This window comes from Mustela putorius, unplaced genomic scaffold (assembly GCF_011764305.1).
Source record: "Mustela putorius furo isolate JIRA1106 unplaced genomic scaffold, ASM1176430v1.1 tig00003853_pilon_pilon_pilon, whole genome shotgun sequence".
NCBI classification, from domain to species: Eukaryota; Metazoa; Chordata; class Mammalia; order Carnivora; family Mustelidae; genus Mustela; species Mustela putorius.
In genome coordinates, this window is record NW_025422005.1 from 77490456 (window position 1) to 77512489 (window position 22034).

The window sequence follows — 22034 nt, forward strand, 5'->3', positions numbered from 1 at the left end:
GTAAGCAGAATAAAACATCCGTATTTCACTCTTTTCCCCTAAATTAATACAGAACATCAACGACAACAGGATATGATTATTTTCAATTACTCCCATATAACCGATATTCTTATTAAAGAAAACATCTTCACGTCACCACATATGAACCCATGTAATCGCTGAGTACCTTATCGTTTATCATCTCGTCAACTATGCATCTGACAAAATCAAACTGTGGCCCTAAGTAGTGAAAATTACTGGACTCGCTAAGAACTCAAGAACCCAGTATACAAGAATTCTAGTTATGTATTTGCTTTAAAGTAAGAACAGTAACTTTTAACTCGACCTCGGGCTTTGGACTCTGCCTCTAACTTGATGGGGAAAAAAGACCTACCATGAGGTCTAACTCCAGTTGACATTAGGGTGTTAATGCAAATCCCTAACCACGTGATAGTATTTTTACAAACAAAGCATCATAAAAAACATACTGTTCAAAAGGCACGGAAATCGTGCTTTCCAAGGTCCATATTTGACAATCGTTAGGAGAGGGCTGTAGTTATCAGCACAGTGTAATACGTGAGATGTAATCCCTCTTCCTGACAAGGTCACTCGCAAAAGAACACTCTGACCTTGGCAAAGTTCTCAAAAATTTAGACAACTAGGAACTGCAAGAAGGGTTTTGTTCTTTCATTGTTGGTATTTGTTTTCAAATGTTGCCTGTTTTAAATCACCTCCTTGGTTTTTAAGCCGGAAAGGACGCAAATGTTTGAGTTACTATAATCACCTTTCTCCTGCTGCTTTGAATGGCCTATAAGGTAATCTCTGCAGACACCAATATTAAACTGCGCTGGCCTTGCCAGGACAAATGTTGGCCCATGTATTTCAGCAAGGCCACGAGTATTCTGAAGGTCAAACAAAATACAGACTATTTCCAGTCAGAAAGGAAGTCTTTGCTTTCTGGAAGGTGGCCCCCAGCTCAGCCTTGACTTGGTACGCTGCAAGGTAAGTAAACCAAAAACTGGAATCAGCCTTCATATTTAATCAGTACTTTCCGAAAAGTGCTACTGATAACAGGGAGAAAATGTGAACCTACTTGATGTTCACATTTCCCTCTGTCTTGGCTTTTCTCCTTTTTACAGATGCATCTACAGATGTCCGAAATAATATTTCACTAACAAAGTTTTCAAAGTAAACTACAGAATGTCAACTTGGATTCCTGTACCATTCATGAAAAAGGCTGGACACATCACTTAGTGTTTTCTTCCTATTTATCAAGTCCTGCCTACAGTAAATAGCATCCTAGTGGTAACGGTGCTAAAACAAAACAAAAAAAAAAACAAGAAGGAAAGTGGGGGCTGCTTTTGGGTGTCTATTTTTCATAAAGGGCTAAAAACCTAATAGTTTTCAAGCACGAAGTGTAAGACCCACTGGACCAGGTGTGATTTGCATGCTGACGGGGCAAACATAATACTCTCTTTTTTCGGCACATGGAAACAGAAGGAAACCTCATCTGCTTTTTTTACAGATGAGGAAACTGAAGAAGATTAAGAGACGGTTTGGCTTGGCAGTCCACATCTACCACACACAGCACCACTCCCTTCTGGGGTCTGGTCATGCAGAAAGGCCTCCTGCACCCACATCCACTCTTGCACTCATCTCCACTCCAAGTCCTCACCATGCCTGAAGCCCAGCTTGACTTCCATGCTCACCTTAATGCTCTTCGCTGCCTCCATGAAGCCTCTCAGTTAGACACAGCCTCACCCCTTCCTCTGGATCCCTGCAGCATGCTGGCTCTTCTCTGATGGGCACACCACAGCACCAAACTATAGGACCCCCCGTCCCCCGCATCTAAGCGTATTAGAGTCAAGTGTTATCTTATTCATCCTCCCCAGCCCTGAGACAAGACCTCGTACATAGTAAGCACTCAGTAAATACGTGTTCGATGGAATTCTTTGGGAGATGAATGAAAAAAATGGCATTTCCAAGATTCCACAGCAAGTGGGCAGCAAAAGCAAAAATAAAACCCAGGCTTCATGAAGACCAAATGCAGCTGGTACCATGCCGCCACGGAAATCCACGGCTGTGTCTGTTCTCACATAGGTGGTGAGCTGTGGACTGCATTGGGCGCACACACATCCAAGTCCTCACAACGGAGCAATGAACAGTGAGACTTCTCACCATGAACTAAGCTTTGGCTTTTTAGTAAGTGTCCCCACAACCCTAACCTGCTATTTTATACCAAAGTTCTAAAACACTGGATCATTTCCTCTTTTTCCCCAGCTTTTTTTAAAGTAAAGTTTAGGACAGCGGGAAAACTGCTGAGCCAAGACACAGAGAAAAGCTGACTCTGCACATGCCTCATTGTTTTCTATTTTCATTCCAGCACAGTTGTGGCTGGAAACCAGTGTTTAGGATTCCCAGTGGATCTGCGTCCCCGGTGTTTTACCACGTCATGGTTTATACACTACTCAGAGAGGTGTGAGGCAACTGAGTAGTATGTTCTCTCATATGTATCATGTATCTTTAGGGAAGTAAAACAAAATATGTGTTTGAGGAGAGGAGGAGGAAAAAGGGACCAAGGGAGTTTTCAGAGGTGTAATTATACCTACACAAGTGAGACCGTCCATGTGTGTATTTTGGAGATGAAAGTTGAATGTAAACATGGACTACGTTTGTGCTTGTGCCTTCTGTATACATTCCGAGTCACAATACACTTGAGCACACATCTGTTAAAAATGCTGACATGCTCACTATAAGAACATTATTTACTCTATAAGAGATTTGTATTTCGTCGTATTTTTTTCACGTTTTCTTAACTTTCCTCCTCCAATATATCTGATGACTTCTTTTTAAATTTTTGATTACTTTACAGCATGCACAGGATCCCCCTACGATCCGTGGGCACGGGTCATTCTGCCAGAAGAGCAGAACGGATTCCCCTTTCCAAACTGCTCAAATTTCACCTCTGGGAGGAAAGGCTGCTCACACCTACTTCAGGAGACCTACAAGCACAGGGTCCTTGCTGGAAGAGTTCAAAACAATGATTCCATTCCCACCATCACCCCACTGCACTGTCCCGTTCCCGAAGAGCTAAGGCATTCCCCAGGTTGAAAATAACCTCTGACCCATACGGAAATGAAGACTCAAAGGGAGCAGAGAAAATCTGTCCACTGAGGGCCATTCTCCTGTTGGGGGAGGGCCCTCAGAGGCAGCTGCATCTAAACGCACAGCCTTTCCTGGTGGTGATTTTTTTTTTTTAACTATGATACTAAATCCACAGCCCACAATAGCAGGACATTGCTGTGAGGGCACTGAGGTCTCTCAGTGTAGCTGCTCTTGCAGCCTCCTGAAGTCATGAATCATACCTCCAAGCTTGATGCCAGAGACAGAGGCTGTACCCCCACACCACCCCCGACCTAGAGGATGCCAGCTCTTCCTCTCTCCGCTCACACTATGATGCATTATTTCAAGGACATTTTACTTCCTATAATTTTTCTCTTTAAAGACTTCAAGAGAAAGGACCAGCTTCAGAACAATGGAGAAGAGACACTGCACTGGTAACAGAGGACAAGGGTTCAAATTCTAAATGGGCTCCTTAGAAGTCGTGTCTCTTAACACAAGTCACAGTCACTCCAAGTCTTAGTTTCAGGTAAATGGTAAGTAGCAGCACATTTTTCACAAGATTGTTAAAAGATTTCAATAAGGTACAGATAAGAAAGTACCTAGCACATATTAAGTCGTTACTGACATTTTGCTTATAAAGAAATCATAATGCTCAATTAATACATTTCAGAGGGTGTGACCATTCAATAATAAAGGCCACTACGAATATGCTGAGCCCTCTGCAAAATATTCTCAGCCAAGTTTGGGTAGCACATGAAGCAGCCAACACCTCTGTTAAGATATTACACCATAACTATAATTACATCAAAACTTTACAACATAACTGTAAAGGTATTACTGTGTTACAGACATAGGTGTTAACTGCCATAGTATTTACAATAAAGAAATACTAGAAATAGCCTAAATGTTCATGAGGGTACACCCGTACCATGAAATATATATACTGCAGTTAAAATAGTGCTATTTGTACTGACAGAAACATCTCAATGATATATTGTTAAGTTTTTTTTTAAAAATTTTAGAAAAGTACATAAAGAATGATACAACTTATTAACTCCCTAAAACTATGTGTAGATGTACACAAGTGCACAGAGAAAGAGGACTGAACACATAATTCTAATGGTAAATAGTTCCTACCTACGGTGGGGGCAGCGCTAGAGTGGGGTCAGGGAGCTAAACGGGCACTGGGACTCTGCTCTTGGTCTCCCTGAATCAACTTCGCCCATGTACATGTATTTTAAGTTTTTTATTACTTGTATAATGAACACAGTTTTATTTGTATAATGAAAAACTAAAAATACATACTGTCATACAAATAATTTTGAATCAAGCCAACTGAATCAACTGAAACTGGCTGAGTAGTTTTCTGCTCTGGATGTCTTATTTGGGGAGGCGTCAAATGTGGTTCAAAAAGACCAGCACTCCAGGGTCTCAGTAGGCAGCAGAGAACCCTGTTCTCCTCCACCTGTGTGATGACAGCCTCTCCTCTACTTGAGGGCTTTCTGTGGCCCTACTTCCTTCTCTGTGGCCAGTGTCCCAGCAGAGCCAGGGTCTTGCCTGGGCTCAGTAGCAGGCAGTAGTGAAAACTTCTGGCTTTGACTCCTCATTCTGCATTGTGCCATCTAAGATTTTGCCTCAGTTTTCTCATTTGTAAAACAGAGACATACCTACACCTTGCCAGGCTGTCATATGGATTATCATATGATACACACCACCATGCTCAATGAACGGCAGCTTTAAACATTACTATCATTAACCAGGCAATGGTATGGGTCTCAAGGTCAATTCTCATCTGTAAAACAAGATCCCGATATCTGATTATTTTGAAAGTTTCCAGCTATAATATTCTATGAACATATGATAAAGAAGAAAAGTACACAAGCAGGCTGAAAAGTGCACCTAGATGTCTGGGACCAGGGAGATGAGACAACCTCCAAGGCAGGGCCGTGGCAATGATGTGACTTGTGTGACTGTTACCACATCATGCGGTGAGAAGAAAAGAGGTAAGAGAAGCTTTTTTTCCTCTAGTCTAGAAGACTTAGAATTTAGAGATATAAAAGAAAGACACACAGAGAAACACATTCATATTCTTCTACTGCGAGAAAGAAAACATTTCAGTATCCCCTAATACCTGCTGGTACTAGTATCTAGTACCTAGTACCTCTTGGGAATAGCAAAGCTTACAAAACAGGGCATCTTAGTGTAATTGACCCAAACACAGCCTTCAACCTCCAACCTGCTCAACCTTCTGAGACAGAAGTTCAAGTTAAATCCTCTTAAAACCAATAGTATCTCTATACATCTACATCTATCTTTTGGGGCTCAGCTGAAATGTCCACCTCCCTTGTTAACCTCTCAAACCATCCCCATCAAAAGCCATCTCTCTCTCTGAATTCCCATAAACTTTGTTCTTCATCTTTATTAATTTCTACTTTACATTATAGTTATTTACTTGCCTGTTTTACCTCCCTTACAGGGCCATAAACTCCCCTGTCAGCTGAATAATGCTCCAGTCAGTCACCCATTCACAAACATTTACTGAGCATCCAGCTATATTTTATTAGGTTTATCATCCAAACCATGAGGGATACAGAAATAATAACACTTTCTCCATCTTCAAGGAGCTCAGTCTGATGAAAAGATGGGCAAGGTAACAATTTCAATAACCAAGGTGCTATGGGAACATGGAGGAGGAACCTCCTTAATTCACCTCAAAAGAGGGAAAGATCAAAGTGTCAAAAAAGCCTTCCAAGCAGGGGATGTCTGAGGTAATTCTTCAGAATTAGTGAAGGGGTGCCTGGCTGGCTCAGTCAGAAAAGCATGTAACTCTTGATCTCAGGACTGTGAGTTCAAGCACCACACTGGGTACAGAGGTTATTTAAAAATAAAATATTAAAAAAAAAAAAAAAAAAAGAAGAAGCTACCCAAGCAAAAAGGAGAGTAAAGGATAAATATGTACTAAAATCAGTACAGGGGGCACCTGGCTGGCTCAGTTGGTAGAACATGCAACTCCTGATCTTGAGGTCATGAGTTCAAGCCCCATGGTGGGCACAGAGCTTACTTAAAAAAATATATATATATATATTTATATATTTTATATAAATTTATATATTTATATATATATATATATTTTAAATATATATATTAAATCAGTATAGCTGCATCTACTTTGGAGAACTGGGTGGCAGTTTCTGTAAGTTAAGCATATACTTACCATACAACGGAGCAACTGCCCTCCTAGGTATTTACCCAAGAAAAATTGGAAGATATGTTCATAAAAAGACATGTTTGCAAATGTTCATACCATTTTTTTCATAATAAAGAGAACAAGCAAATGCCCATCAACACGTGAATAAACACACAAAGTGGGGTGTAGCCATACAATGGATATATACTCAGCACTGAAAAGGAAGAAACTACTGATAAGCAGAATAACTTGTTTAACTCTAAAAAAATTTTTGCTGAGCAAAAGGAGCCAGGATCAGGAGAATACATGAAACTCTGGAACAGGCCAAAGTAACTTATAGTGACAGAAAGCAGGTCAGTAAGTGCCTGGGACAGGGATATTGACTACAAAGGGACAGGAGAACTGGGGGGGAAGGAGGGAGTGATATACAAAAATCTGCATCTTCTGTAACTTGATTGCAGCCGTGGTTAAAGAAGTATGTACATCACAGGGGCACCTGGGGGGCTCAGTGGGTTAAAGCCTCTGCCTTCAGCTCGGGTCATGATCCAAAAGTCCTGGGATCGAGCCCTGCATCAGGCTCTCTGCTCAACAGGGAGCCTGCTTCCTCCTCTCTCTCTGTCTGCCTCTCTGCCTATTTGTGATCTCTGTCAAATAAATGAATAAAATCTTTAAAAGAAGTGTATACATTATATATAAAATCCATTAAAATATATGTACCATTAAAATATATGCATTTTAGTCCTGTAAATTTTACTTCAATAAAGGAAATTGGTTTTATTTTAAAATTGTTATTTATTTATGGGAGAGAGAGAGAAAGAGAGCAGGCACGTGCATGCACCTGTGAGCAGGGGTGAGGGGCAGAGGGGGAGGCAGAGGGAGAGGAAAGAATCCCAAGCAAACTGCACAGAGTGCAGAGCCCAATGAGGGGCTTGACCTCACATCCCCCAAGATCATGACCTGAGCAGAAACCAAGAGTCAGATGCTCAACTGACAGAGCCACCCAGGCACCCTTCAATAAAGCTGATTTAAAAAAATATATATATATATATAGGGGCGCCTGGGTGGCTCAGTGGGATAGTCTCTGCCTTTGGCTCCGGTCATGATCCCAGGGTCCTGGGATGGAGCCCCACATCGGGCTCTCTGCTCAGCAGGGAGTCTGCTTCCTCCCTCTCTCTCTCTCTGCCTGCCTTTCTGCCTACTTGTGACCTCTGTCAAACAAATAAATAAAATCTTTTTTAAAAAATAAAGAAAAAATAAAAGAAAAAAATATATAGCACAGTGTTTAGGAACATAGACTCTGGAACCAAATGCCTGCTCTATGACTAGCTGGCTATGTTAAGAGTTAACCAGTGCTATCATTATTATTATTAGCATTAGCATTTCTATTCATATTCCAGGCAGAGGGAAGAATACAAGCTAAGGTCTAGAAGTAACAAACAGCATGGCAGTGTAGAGACTACAAAACAATTTAGTGGTGTGGAACATAAATTAAGAGGAAAAACATGAAGGGGATGAAATCAGAGAGGTAGAAAGGCTCAAGGTTACTAACAGAGAGCTTCTGACACAACCAATCGAATGTTTTGGTTTGTTTTGTTTTTTTAAACTGATGAACATATAAGGAGATACCCCTTGAGACCCACCAGAATAGCTATTATCAAAAAGACAAATAATAACAAGGGCTGGCAAGAATGTGGAAAAACTAGGCTGGGAATGTAACATGTAACCACTGAGGAAAATAGTTCGGCAGTTCCTCAAAAGGATAGACACAGAGCTCCCATTTGAGCCAGCTACTGCACACCAAGGTACACATATACCCAAGACAAATAAAAACATATGCCCACATAAACACTTGTACATGAATGGTCTTAGCAGCATTATTTGTAATAGCCTCAAACTAGAAACAACACACATGTTCATCAACTGATGATGGATCAATAAGATGTGGTCTACACATACACTGTAATACCATTTAGCCATAAGAAAGAGTGAAATACTACTGTAGGCTACAATATGGATGGCCCCTAAAAACACTATGCTAAGTAAAAGAAGTCAGACACAAAAAGTCACATACTGTAGAACTACATTGACATAGGATGTCCAGAATAAGCAAATCCACAGAAACAGAAAGTAGATTAGTGGTTGTCAGGGGCTAGAAGAAGGGGATAGTAGGGAGTGACAGCTAATGGGTATGGAATCTCTTTGGGGAGTGATGAAAATGTTCTAAAACTGACTGTGGTAGTGGCTGAACAACTCTGTGAATGAACATACTAAAAAACTAGTGAGTTGTAACCAGTCACTTTCAATAGGTGAATTATATCTCACAGTTGTTATAAAATATTTAATGAATAAGATATCAAAGGTCCACTTACTTCAAGGAATGTTTGATAAAAGTTAAAACACAAAAAATTTGAAACATCTCCTTTCATTCAATTTGTTCAAATCCTGTTATGTGCCAGCTATAGTGGCCACAAATATCGAGTGAGACAGTACCTTAGCCTTAAGAAGCTATATCCTAGAAATGGGAAGAGAGGCAGGTAGCACGCTAGAGGGTACCACAGAAAGCTGTCTAGGAACTGAGGGAACACAAACAAGGGCCAGGACCACCTCTCCATTACTTTGCCTTTGACCTCTTACTCTTACACGGTACCACTAGATGTGCATTTCTTCTACTGGAAGTCTGCTCACAAAAATTTTGGCTGGAGACCCCTATAGTAAGCAATGTGATTGATTCTCTAGCTGATCAGTCTAAGCCTGTCATGGCAACTCCATTACTCATTGCCAGTGACTGGTTCAAGGACAGATGGCGCTATATCAATTCAGCCAGTGAACGCAGAGAGAGATATGCTGGGGGTCTGGGAAAAGAGGCGCTCTCTCTCTTAAAAAAACCAAAGGCAGCATCACATCACTCTTCCTTGGATCATGAACAAAACCTTGATACCTACTGAGCTCTTCTTAAAACCACCAGGAAACCTGTCTTCAGTTAAGATAACCCTATGAAAAGACAGAACCACCTAAGAATTGAATGCAATTAGTCCAATTTCCATTTTCTCCTGTCCTGCATTAACTAAAAAAAGCTTCTAATGATGTCACCTAATGTTTTCTCTTCCCTCATGGGTCAGGAAGCACTTACAGAGCATAGGTTAGAGGCTACATCTCTGAGTCTAGCACATGGTCAACCATCACAAGTTATGTATTTCAAAAGAGCAGAAGAAAATGAACAGAGTTACACTTCACCCTAAATATTTTAAAAAGCAGAGTTTAACAGAAAAAAATTTACCTGATTAAAGGTTTCCCTATTAAAACTTACACAGTTCCCTTCACTGCCTCAAGCAAGGACTTCGTTTTATAGAGGGAAGGCTCATGTTCCTTCCCCTCCACCACTTCCTGTGGTGCGATGTGGAAAAGGTCCTGAGCTTCCAGGGAAGGTGAGCAGATAGGGGTAGGGACCCTGTAGGTGTGATGTAAAATGCCAGGCAAAGGGCTAGCACTGGAGGCTAAGCATCATAGCAACAATCACAACAACAGAACCAGTGGGGTGTGTATAGACTGGCGTTTACAACATGGAATGGTACTGGCTTCTATTCTCAGCATGTGTCACTGACTTACTGACAAGACAGTTAAACATAAAAAGGGTCCATTATCAGTGGTAACTGGGACAAAGTCCCTGAGCTAGAAAGAACAAGAAAACTCCAGCAGTAGTCCCCAAACCTCCTAAGTCTCAACAGTTTCAATCTCCTCCTCCAAACCTTTTCTAAAACTGCTCTTACCAAAATAAACTAATTTAAGTTGACTTCCACTTCCTTTCCCTGATGTGAAAGCATGGAAGAATGAGCAGGAAGAGACACAAAAGGTCCCGATTATCCACCCCTTCTTAAGGCTCCTTTGTATGCCTGCTGCATAAGGTCATTCATTAACTAAGAATAAGTCACTGGTTTGTGATAACACAGTTCCTGGCACATAGTAGGCACTTGATAAATGTCTACTAATCAACTGCAGCAAACTAGAAGCAAGCATGTGAGTGCTGGACAGAGAGGAAGAAAGCCTTGACTCAAACAGGTTCACTTTTTAGCCAACCTGCTAAAAACAATAATAGAGCACATCATCAAAAAGCTGAAAAGAGCTGGTTTTGCAGCTAAGGCTGCTGTTACTCACTGCTCTCTGAATGAATAAATCTATTCAGTTTCTCTGACCCGGGTCCAGAATACAAGTGAGTTACAGCCAGTGCAGACACTGGCTCCCAGCAAAGTTGCTATTAACCTCCCTGGCTAGCTGTAAATAGATAATAGAGAAACCTGCTCAGCTCCAGACTGTCCAGACATCACTCTGGTTAATGGCTTCACCTAGTTCAGGGCACTGGCTTTTCAGATCACCCTGAGGTCTGCCCTCCAAAGCCTGTGACAAAGCCAGCACAGAACATACTCCAACTTCTTCCCTTCCTTTGTCCAGAGAACTTGAATGTCATGATAGCTACAAAATAAACCCGGAAAAGTGGGCTTCTTCCCTTGATTACAATTACACAGAGGAGAGCATGGGATTTGCTTATACCTATACTCATGCCCATGATGAACCCTCAGATATGACCAATCAACCCCAACAATATTTTAGCTTCATTAACTGGCCAGAGGAAAAAGAGCCTGCCACGTGGCAAACTCACATTTCCCACAGGGATCTCCGGCAAGATAGGGCAGAAACATCACAGTCAGAGCCCAGAGTACACATGTTCAGTACCCAAACAAATGGAAACCGACAGGATACTTGTGGTTATAATTTAACTTAAATCCTCAGATAAAGGAAGACCACTACTGATTTGGTTTGGTTTATCAATAGGAGAGTTCCTAAGAAATTATCATGAGCCAACAGTGGCAGCCACCCCAGTTACCGCAAAGACCTGAGTGTTGAAGGAGGACCAAGTCCACTTAGCTTTACTTCCTTCCCTGCAGTGAAGGGTCCCTTGGCATGGGTCACCTTCATGAGGGGCACCAGCTGTTCAAACCCCAGGATTTAGAGAGGAAAGTTAAGGAGTAAAGTGTTGCTGGGATAGAGCCACAGGCCTGAACCCCTCTAGGAAGGGACTCTGGTTTAAGCCCACATTCTTCTCACTGTGCTCATAAGCAGCAGCACCCCCCCCCAAACCCACTCCCCTTTTATCCCAATTCCTTGACATCTATCAGATCAAGACCAGGTGGCAGACCTCAAGTCCTTCTCAATGCACCAAATGGCTATTTTAAGTCTTTTTTTTTTTTAAATTAAGCTCTATACCCAACGTGGGGCTTGAACTCATGACCCTGAGATCAGTCACATGCACTTACAGACTGAGCCAGCTAAGCGCTCCGTGAATGGATATTTTACAGTGACAAGGTACAGTTCAGGGAAGGGAGCTCTGGGATGGCTTCGGAAGACCTGTGGAGTTGCCCCAGCTCTGCCAAACTAGCCAAGCGAATTTATCCTTGGCTTACACACCTATAAAAGAGGGCAGTGTGGTCTGATAATTTTTAAGAGTCCTTCCAGCTCTCAACTCTTGGAACTTTCAATGTAGGCTATAGTTTCATCTATCTACACCCCAGTGGAGTATCCCAGTGAGCATCTAAATGAGGCTGAAAGACACAGATGCTGGAAGGGTCTAGCCATGGAATCATAAAACCTAAGAATGCTAGAAGCACCCAGAACATAGCAGTCCCCTCAAATGAAGCTCTGGGTTTCACAGTGTGCTCAAAGATCTCTATGGCTCACCATTTCCCATGGGGAGTACTCGGACCATCACTGTGAAAGCAAGGACTCAAAAAGGACAAACTCCAAACTCAATTTATTCCAGACAAGGGTCTATTCTAAAGGTGCAGACCCAAAAATAGCTTTACAGTTTACAAAAAAGTAGGACCTAAAATAAGATTTTCAAAAAGTCAGATCCTTGGTACTTAACTTCCTTCCAAACCCACAGCTAGAGGCCAGCCCTGTGCAACGCAAGGGTAGATTCAAAAAAAAAATTACCTGTTCAAGTACCAGGGTATTTGCCTCCTTCTTTCTCTGGCATAACCAGGATAAGCTCATCCTAGCACGGTTCTGTTTGGTAAAAGAGGGTATCAGGCAATTAGGCCATGGTGCATGTCTCCCAAGGGCAGAACACTTCCCCAGCTACTTTTGTTTGGTATGTCTTTGTTTTGGCTTAGCCCTGGCAATCTGGCAGGCAATGTATTTCCAGGGGGAGCTCTGTCCATGGTGTGAATGCCCCGGCCTTGAGGTCCTTGTTCATTTTCATAAACAGAGCCCAGTTGCCACAGTGACTGGTGCTAGGAGCAGCTGCTAAATAGCAGAGGTCACCCAGAGCTTTCTTTGGGTTCTACAGTCTGGGCTATGTGTTCCTATGCCTCTGTGAACAGTGGGTCAACAGAAGCTGCAATCACACCGGCCAGGATTCACACAGGAGCCTGGGCACTGAAGAGGAATGTGGTTTGAGATGGGGCCTGGACCCGCATGACACAACTCTGCCAGAGGGCAGAGAGAGAGTAAAGGGCATAGGAGTGGCAACTTCCTGCCTGGGGGTTCCACAGTCCCAAGAGGGTGGGAGGGGGCAGGGCCAGAGTTCAGTGCAACAGGAAGGACCTTGGAAAAGTGAACACGGAGCTGGGCCTGTGATGCTTCTGAAATCGTGTACGCCATCGGGTGCTTTTTCCCTTCTCTGTGAAGGTGTGACATGGTTCTCCCCACCTCCACAGCAGGAAACACCAAACCCCACTTGACATGCACAGGTTAAAAAACAAAAACAAAACAAAACAAAAAAAAAACACAACACTTCTGGACTGGAGTCCCAGAGGTCTTTCTAAGTTAGAAACTATCCCTCTTGTGTTTCCATCTTCCCAAGGCAATCCCGCCCAAAGGCCACAAGATCCGCTTGACCAGTAATACAACTAGGGCAGGTGTGAAACACAACCGTGTCTGAAAACATGTATACCCCTGGTCCCTCTCTTTGTTGTCCACGTGCTAAGATTAGAAACAGTTGTTTTTCCACTCTACGAAGTAGAGCTTCTGTCCTCAAGGTAGATGCTTTCAGATAAAAACATAAGAACAGCTACAAAATAGAGATTATAAGGCAGGTTCTCTTGGCTCTTACAAAACCAGGTTATCTTGGCTGGGGCCAAGGAAGCCATAGAACAGAACTGAACATAAACCTCACTTAACATCTTTCAGACCCATCCCCATGTTAACATGGAAGTCATAAACATTCTTTGGTCCCAGTGCCAGTTCCAGAGATGGTGATCTTTAAAATGTAAACAGAATGAAGGCTTATCTCTCTCAAAAACATATGCTTCTGTCTTTACCAACCATGAGCCAATCAGACCACAAAAAGGAGAGGAAAACAGGAACAAAGTTTTCTAACTTATCAGTGTAAGTCAACGGTAAACCTGAAAACTTAGATCCCTTGTGCTTTCCAAACAAGACCCAAATGTTTCACACGTAAGATGTTTCTGTGTTATTCCCACCACTAGTTCATTACAGGCCAGAAGAAACCTAAATAGTTAGGAACTTTGTCCTTAGGCAAATACTTCAATATTTAGACTTCAAAGACTCCATATTAACCTCTGTTTACACAAAGTAATGTGTTTCCTTTGCCTGCTCAACATCAAAATGCTTCGTAATTAATTACCTCTATGTTTAAAAACCCCAAATACTGTTAAATATAATGGCCAATATACTAGGGGGGGGGGGAAGAAAGCATGTTCAAAATCTCCTCCAATCTCTGAAACACAAAATGATAATTAAAACATCCATGGAATTTGATTGATGTAGATAATTATTAAAAAAAAAAAAAAACAACTTTCCCCCTGGGGCGCCTGGGTAGCACAGTCGATTAAGAGTTACAGGCTTGGTTTCAGCTCAGGTTGTGGTCTCAGGGTTGCGATCTCATGGTCATGAGTTCAAGCCCCACATCCGTTAAAACGCTCTCTGATCCTCTTTGCTGCATATGCTCTCTCCCTCTCTCAAATAAATAAATCTAGAACCAAATAAAAACATTCCCCTCAAAATTACAATTTTTATCTATTTTTTTCCATTTTGCCTATGAACATTGTGAATCTAAGAATGGAACAGTGTGAATCTAAGAATGGAACAGTTTTTTATTCCATTACATAGAAATTCAACAAAATTAAAATTCCGAGTAAAGGCACAGCTTTAGAAAATTCAAAGTTATTTCATTCTCTAGCTAGTTAGTACTTATACCTTCTTTTCTTTAGAGCATTCCTAGTTCGTGATCAATGGAGCACCTCAGAAATCAACTCCACACCTCCCACAGGGAAGTGCAAATGGAAGCACAGCAAGTGGCTTAAATGGCACAGTATTTTATAAATACTGACGTCATCTTGGAGACAATGATCAATATTCCTTGGAATTTGTATGGGGAAATTTCCAGTTTCTTTAAAAGCTTTTTTCCACTCTATTACCCTCAAAATATCCACATTTGGCAGTAATATTAATATCATCTATGGAGTATTTACTATGTGCCAGGCTTTCTTCTAAGCATTTTACTTGTATGTAAATTTTATAGTATACAGTAGATAAAGTATATCTCAAAACCTTGAGATATACTATTGCCTTCACTCTGCAGCTGAAAACACTGAGACGGAATGATGTTAAGTAACTCACTCAAAGTCATGAAGGTATTGACTTACTGAGTCAAGTGATTAAGCCAAGGCCAGCCCTGGATGGAGTTGGGGGGAGGGTGGAGAGAGGGAGAGTGTGCAGGGAGGGTGGTACCTGGACTAGAAGGCAGGAACCAGCATTCTGGTTCCAAAATCAAAAGGTGTTCCTTCCCGGAGAAAATACTGACCCAAGATAACTCAAGGAGTATGTCAATGATTTCTGACCTAAATACATGTCCTCTCTCTATAGAAAATGGAGCTACTGGCACCTTAAAGAGAGATACAAACACCAAAGAAAAAATGAAGCTCAGATTTTCTTAATTAACTGTGCAACGTTCTCAGCTAATGTCATTTTAATTTTACATATTTCTTCTACAACCTAAAATAGTCTTTGCACATTACCTAAGAACAAAATTTAAAAGCCTTCAGAAAAGGGAACTATTTGGACTTTCTATGTTAAATTTTCGCTACATTTTTCTCCTACACTGTAATGTTTTGATGGCTTTTTACAATTCATATTTCTGGCCAACTTGTTTCATTAGCACTCAAAGTAGAATTAAGCTCATATAACATCACTGGGGTTATAGTGTGAAGCTGCTATCCAGCAGAGCTGATTTAAACACCCAATTCTGACAGCATGGTATACCTCTGCCTTTGATAAAATTAGAAACCTTTCCTTCCTTTCTAGAAAATCTTCACATATCTGAATGTATCTGAAAGTTGCAAATAATCATAAATTATTATAAATATTTTTTTCCTGAGATTTCATTTCCCATCCTGACGGGTTCTCCTTCAGCTCAGGCACCAAGAATGGGCCATGACATACAAATGAAAGCGAGAGTGGCCCAGCGTGGCCTGGGTATGCCCAGGGTGGATGCAGTAGCTTGGGCCCTGGGAATGCCCCATCAGGAGTTGGCAGCTGAGCATGGAACAGCCAAGAAGAGCAGAGCCAGCTGGTGGGCGAGGGGCAAGGCAGGCCAGAGACAGGTGGATGGGGCGGCCAGAAGGACCAGAACAGTCCGCTCCTTCATGATGAAAGATTTCAAGATGCTTCTCTGTCTTCCATGTAGTTGGTAGTATGGGTGGTGAAGAAATGGCTGAGAGTGTCAAAACTTCTCTCTAGGACCTTACCAGGGGGAATCAAAGACTCCATTTGGGGAATCTGTACCATCTCAAAGCTCGATGCTCAGATTCAGCACAAGATAGAGGAGAAGCGTGGAAGAAGTGCAGGCAATGTCCCACACCAAGGAGAGCCCAGAGTACAGAAAGGAAGCAAGAGAGTGAGCTATGGGGGCACCTGGGTGTCTCAGTTGTTAAGCATCTGCCTTCGGCTCAGGTCATGATCCCAAAGTCCTGGGATCAAGCCCCGCACTGGGCTCCCTGCTCAGCAGGAAGCCTGCTTCTTCCTCTTCCACTTCAGCCCTTGTGTTCCCACTCTCACTGTCTGTCTGTCAATTAAATAAATAAAATCTTAAAAAAAAAAAAGAGAGAGAGAGAAAGTGAGCTACATCTCATCAGTAGAAGTCTCCTCTTGTTTTATCAAGTGTTTTTTCCTGTACTACAGTCGGTAACAGACCAAATTACTGGTGATCCATCACAACATGGAGATGTTTGGTCGTGGCTGGAATTCTTCCTTACCTCAGTTTTCAGTGCTCACTGGGTGTTCCCTCTGTGCCTAGAAAAGCTGTAAATACCATTTCAAGACAGCTGATGTGGAATTTGAGGCACCGGGGAGGAAGCCTCACCCATTCCCCAGTGTCAGCAAGTAACTGCTGACATGCTCTTCAACCTTTCGCTGCAAGCTCTTTCCCTCATCCAGGGCATGTGTGTGAGTCTCCTTCCCATCTGCCTCGTGCGTCAGCTGGTTAGTTCTCTGGGTATGTCCCTCCCTCCTTGCTGGACTGCTGTGAGTATTGTTGGTCCGGTAAAGGAACTGAAATGCACCAGTGACTGTTAAACACAGAAAGCGATTGGCCTTACTACTTTGGATTTGGTTTGCCCATGGCTTTCCTCACAGCAATGCAGTCCTGATACATTACTGGTGGTGGCCTCTTCTCTCTCCTTTCCTGCCTTCATTACCAGTGCCAATGAAGCAAAGACCCCTGGCGAAGTATACCCTTTCCAGGGGCGTCTCTTCTCCACGGTGGTTTTCTTAAGCAACTGACTCTTCTGCACGACAGTCTATCTGCAGTCTGTCCTGAGTAGCTCAGCCTCTGCAGAGAAATTCCCTTGGCCGTATCTGCCTCCCACCAGGCCCCTGAGTCACCTGCCATCCAGAAGGGATGGGTAGGACTGGAAGGAACCTGTAGGAGTTCTTTTCCTTGTCCCCTTCTCCACCAGGGAAAGCAGAGGGACCCCCTGCCTGTTCCCTTCTCTCTGAGGAACTGGGATTTCTGACTCTGGTGCACATAAAGCAGAATCTTCCTGACACCAGTATGAATGGACCACAGGTTTCTCTGCAGGTCTTTCCTCGCATTTGCCAGCCCCCATGCCTGGACTGATGTGAATACTTTTTTTCTCCCTGTGCCATTTACCCTCCTAGCTCCCAGTCCTGCTTTTTGCCACCCTTGGATGAATGGATTTTAAAATTCTGGCTGCTATATTTTATGGACCTGTTATTTTTGGTATTTTTCTGTGAAGGACATATATTGGATATGGGGGGTAAAGGCGTACCTATCTCATTTGCTCCTGATCACTCCCTTTATAGCCATCACGGTTTATTGTTTCTTGTAACTCAGGTTAGATTTTCATCTCTTTGGCTCTACTATAAAAAAACAAGCCTAAAGAATGGGACAGAAGGAACGACCTCACAGCTGGACCTGCTGGGTTTGGGGGAGTGATTTTCTTTCTTCCCCTTATAGGGGAAAAAACTTTTTTCACTGGTACATTTAAAGATTCCCAGCTATAGGGAGGTAAAAGTTTTGGACAAGTGCCCCTACAGCACTGAACGCTCAGAGAACCTGAACTTGGAATTCTGAAGGTCTGAAGTGTACTGCTGGCCACTGCCGGGTTGTCTGGTATTTCAAAGGAATACTGGGTGCTGCAAATAGTAATGGAAGGAATAAACTTATTAAACTCATGAAGCCTGTGATTGGTTGGTGTTCTCCTGTCATTTCACAGAGACGAAATATGGGGAGGGGGCAGATGTCAAAACACTTGTCCAATTTTAAAATGTCACAATTAGGGGCACCTGGGTGGCTAAGATGGTTAAGCATCTGCCTCAGCTTGGGTCATGATCCCCGTCCTGGGACTGAGCCCCATGTTGGGCTCCCAGCTCAGTGGGGAGCTTCTCCCTCTCCCTCTGCTTCTCCCCCTGCTTATGCTCTCTCTCTCTCAAATGAATGGATAAAATCTTTAAAAAAAAAAAAAAAAGTCACAAACGTGAGCTGGTTAAAGTGAAAGTGACATTAACATTTCCCTGCACTAAACTGAAAACACATTCACATTTGAATGTTTAATTGTTAATTCTATCACTTGAATACTGAGCACTTACATTTCCCAAGTTCTTACAGCTGTAAGATATAGCAGTGAACAAGGTGAGCAGCCTTTACTTTCATGGAGCTTCCATTTAGGCAATTAAAAGAATATGGCAGATAAAACTTTGAGACACAAAGCTCCTCTTCAGGAAAGGACATATGCAATAATGCACGTGATGGGGGGGTTGGCGGTATTCTGCAGAGTGAGGTCCAGAGACCCAGGCACTGCCTTTCCCCTCCCGCTCACTGCCCCACCAAGGCTCCATGGAACAAATTCCTCTGCCAAATGTGCACCCAACTAGCTCAAAGCAGCTCCATCTACAAATAAAAGCCCTACTTCTTTTATGAAGAGGGAGCAAAGTCCTTTAAGTCCCATTGATACACCATTCATTCTGGTCACTTTTAGACAACCCTTAATTATCAAGAATTCTTTGTTAACCAAATTCCACACAGCTCTACAGGGCAGAACTAGGGGCTGGGAGTGGAGGTTTGCAGCCTGGTGGATTGCACAACACAAAGAAGAAATTCCCAAGGGTTAGGGATATTTTAAATTCAAATAAAGGCTAGAGGTTCAGTCAACAGGATATTAGACAGGTGATTTATGTACCAGGCTGAACTGAACCAGGTAATCTCTAAGGATCCTTAAAATACCAACATACCACAAATCTAGAGCTCCAGTAGTAAGCCTTATGAATGTAAAATCGACCCAGATGTAACCTATCCTAAAACATTACTTGAGGATAATGTTACTAATGAGATACAAACTCAGATGTCATGAAGAAATAACCAACCTAAAATATACCACATGTTAACCGAGCAATAATTTTAATAGCACACCAATACTCATAGCTATGGCTCAGCAGAGCTTAGCAAGTGCCTGGCGGGGTTTGAGCATATGAAGCATCATATCTCATTAAATCTGGAAAACAGTATAGTGAGATGGAGGCTCTTACTCTATTAGCTCCACTTTACAGATGTGGATGCTGAAGCAAAGAGAGGTAACAAGGCTATTTATTGGCAGACCTGGGATTAGCACCAGGCAGCTGGCTCTCACGCCTGTGCTCTGAAGCACTATGCTCTCTCTTAAGCTGTCTTATTGGGAGCTGGAGAGCATTTTCCTCTTCGACTGGGTTACATAAAGATTCTGAAATAGTTAACTATTTAAAGGAAACTTTGAAATGTGATGCATGAAGCTTTTCTGATGTCAGATAATCATAAATTTCTTTTCTAGATATACTACATACTGAATTTGCTGTATTTTACCAAACTGTAGAAGTACTCAGAAAGTTAGGTCAGCTTCCAAATCTTATTTCCAAGTAGTAGCTTAAACACTGGAGGAATCTGGCTCAGAATCAATTACAAAATTTTCCTATGACAGTATAACAAACACACACTACATTAGATATTTATATTTCTGCTAAATATCAGAGATGCCCAAATTGGTGATTATGACAGAGCTGGCCCTCAACTGTGGCAGTTTCCATTACAAAACCCACATTACAGGAATTCAGGATCCTGTTTAAAAATTGATTGAGACTGATACTTAATAGGACAATATATTCCTGGCTTCCCCGTCCCTTTTGCTTCTTCATCTTTAAAAACTTGGGGAGGGGGGATGGGGAGGCTGGGTGATGGACACTGGGGAGGGTATGTGCTATGGTGAGTGCTGTGAACTGTGTTAAGACTGATGATTCACAGACCTGTACCCCTGAAACAGATAATACGTTACATGTTATTAAGAAACAACAATAACAACAACAAAACAACAACAAAAAAACTAAAGCCATCAAGTCTCCTCCATTTAAACTGAAAAAGGAAAATGTTAGTTCCAAAGTTTGGAATTCTTAATACATTCCAGCTGCCCCCCCCCCTTTTTTAAGTCTACATTTGTAAATATTAAAGATGTCTAAGGAGTCTTAATCAAGTCTTTTTAAAAAGTACTAAAATAACTTCATTAAGATTTTAAGTATATAAAGGATATTACAACCTAAGCCTGCTTCAGGATAGATCTCAGGCATATATGAAGAACCCATAACAAAGGAAAATGACTTACCTAAGTACGTATAAATCTCCACACAAAAGTTAACATGTACATATACAGAACATTATAGCACAAAAATTCTAGGAAATCACACACTTTTTAACTTGTGATACACATAAACTGACTCCCCAAAATATTCAGCAATAATTAAAAATCTTACCCTTACTCAGTATAGTAAAAACCAATTAAGATCTAAAACGACAATTTTCTGAAGGGGACACTGATGAAGTCATTTTACAGGCCTAAAAAGTCAGAATGGGACTCTCAAATCCCTGCCTCACATATATTACTATATCCCATCCTCTTGATAGGATCCTTTTCATCATTAACTTTGTAAATACTGCTCTCTAGAAATAACGTGAAATGCTCCACCACAATGCCCATGCTGCCAAGATGACATCTTTGAGAGCAACAGTGATGGGGAATCATAAAATTTGGGAGCTGAAAGAAATCTGAAGATCCTTGGGCTTATCTCTCTTAACTGCCAGGTGAAAAAAAAACAGATAAAGAGGTATTGAGTGACCTCCCCAGGGCCAAGACTTCTAGGTGAAATCCTTCACTGAAACTTCATTTCGGCCACAAGACAAGATTCGCCCCCTCCATGTGCTAAAATAGCTCTTCATTTACTTAGCAAGCAGCAATTCTGAAAGGTTTTGGTCTTATGTTCCTTTTATGCTTTAAAATTACTGAGGACTCCAAAGAGATTTTGTTGGTATGAGTTTTATCTATCAACATTTAGCACAACAGAAATGAAAGCTGAGAAAAATTTTAAAATATTTAATTCGTTTAAAACCAAAAATAAACCCACAGCATGCTAATGCAAATATTACCTCTTATGAAAAATAACTATTTTTGAAATATAACAATTTGGTGAGAACAGCAGCATTGTTTTACATTTTTGCAAACTCTTTAACATCTAGCTTAACAGAAGACAGCTGCATTTTCAGATCTATTTCTGCATTCAATTTATTGTGATATATTGTTCTGGTTGAAGGATATGAAGAACTCTGGCCTCACACAGACATGTAATTGCAAAGGAGAAGCAAATCTTAACAGTCTTTTCATATACTTGTGGCTAGCTATTTCTTCTTTGATATTTTACCTAAACTCATTAAGTAGTCATCACTTAAAGGTTATTTGTGATGTGCAATCTGAATTGCATAATAAACTTTCCATACGTTGTTACATTAAAATCCATTGCTCTCAAAATACTGAGTACTTACAAAGGTAAAACTAATAACCTTACAGCAGAGAATTCTGGCAGGTACCACTTTAGCCAAGTGATAAAGGCCAACATCACCAGTAGTAAGACATATCAACTTAATGTAACCTCGATCTGACACCCTGAGAAGGGCAAATTACCTGTATGTGCCCTTCCCAACAATGCATAATCTCAATCATGAGAGACTATCAGATCAACTCAAACCAAGGAACATTTTCCGAAACAACTGGCCACTCTTCAATAGTGTCAAAGTCACTGGAAGACCGAGAGCTGTCACAGACTAGAGGAAACCAAGGAGACAGGACAAGTAAATGCAATGTGAGATTTTGAGTTGGGTCCTGGAATAGAAAAAGAGCATTAGGGGAAAAATTGGTGA

General features: G+C 41.7%; 1 protein-coding gene and 1 pseudogene across 4 annotated transcripts in view; one reads left to right on the forward strand and one right to left on the reverse strand.

Annotated features, from left to right (window-relative positions):
• Positions 1 to 22034, reverse strand: part of TGFBR3 (transforming growth factor beta receptor 3) — a 196923-nt gene that overhangs the window by 132542 nt on the left and 42347 nt on the right. The window contains exon 3 of one of the 4 annotated variants that reach the window (XM_013056153.2): positions 12275 to 12346. The exons of the other annotated variants lie outside the window; for them this stretch is intronic. The gene's annotated coding sequence lies outside the window, so the exon portion shown is untranslated. The remainder of the gene's footprint in view (positions 1 to 12274; positions 12347 to 22034) is intronic. 4 annotated transcript variants of the gene reach the window in all.
• LOC106005789 lies at positions 16013 to 17209 on the forward strand (annotated as a pseudogene).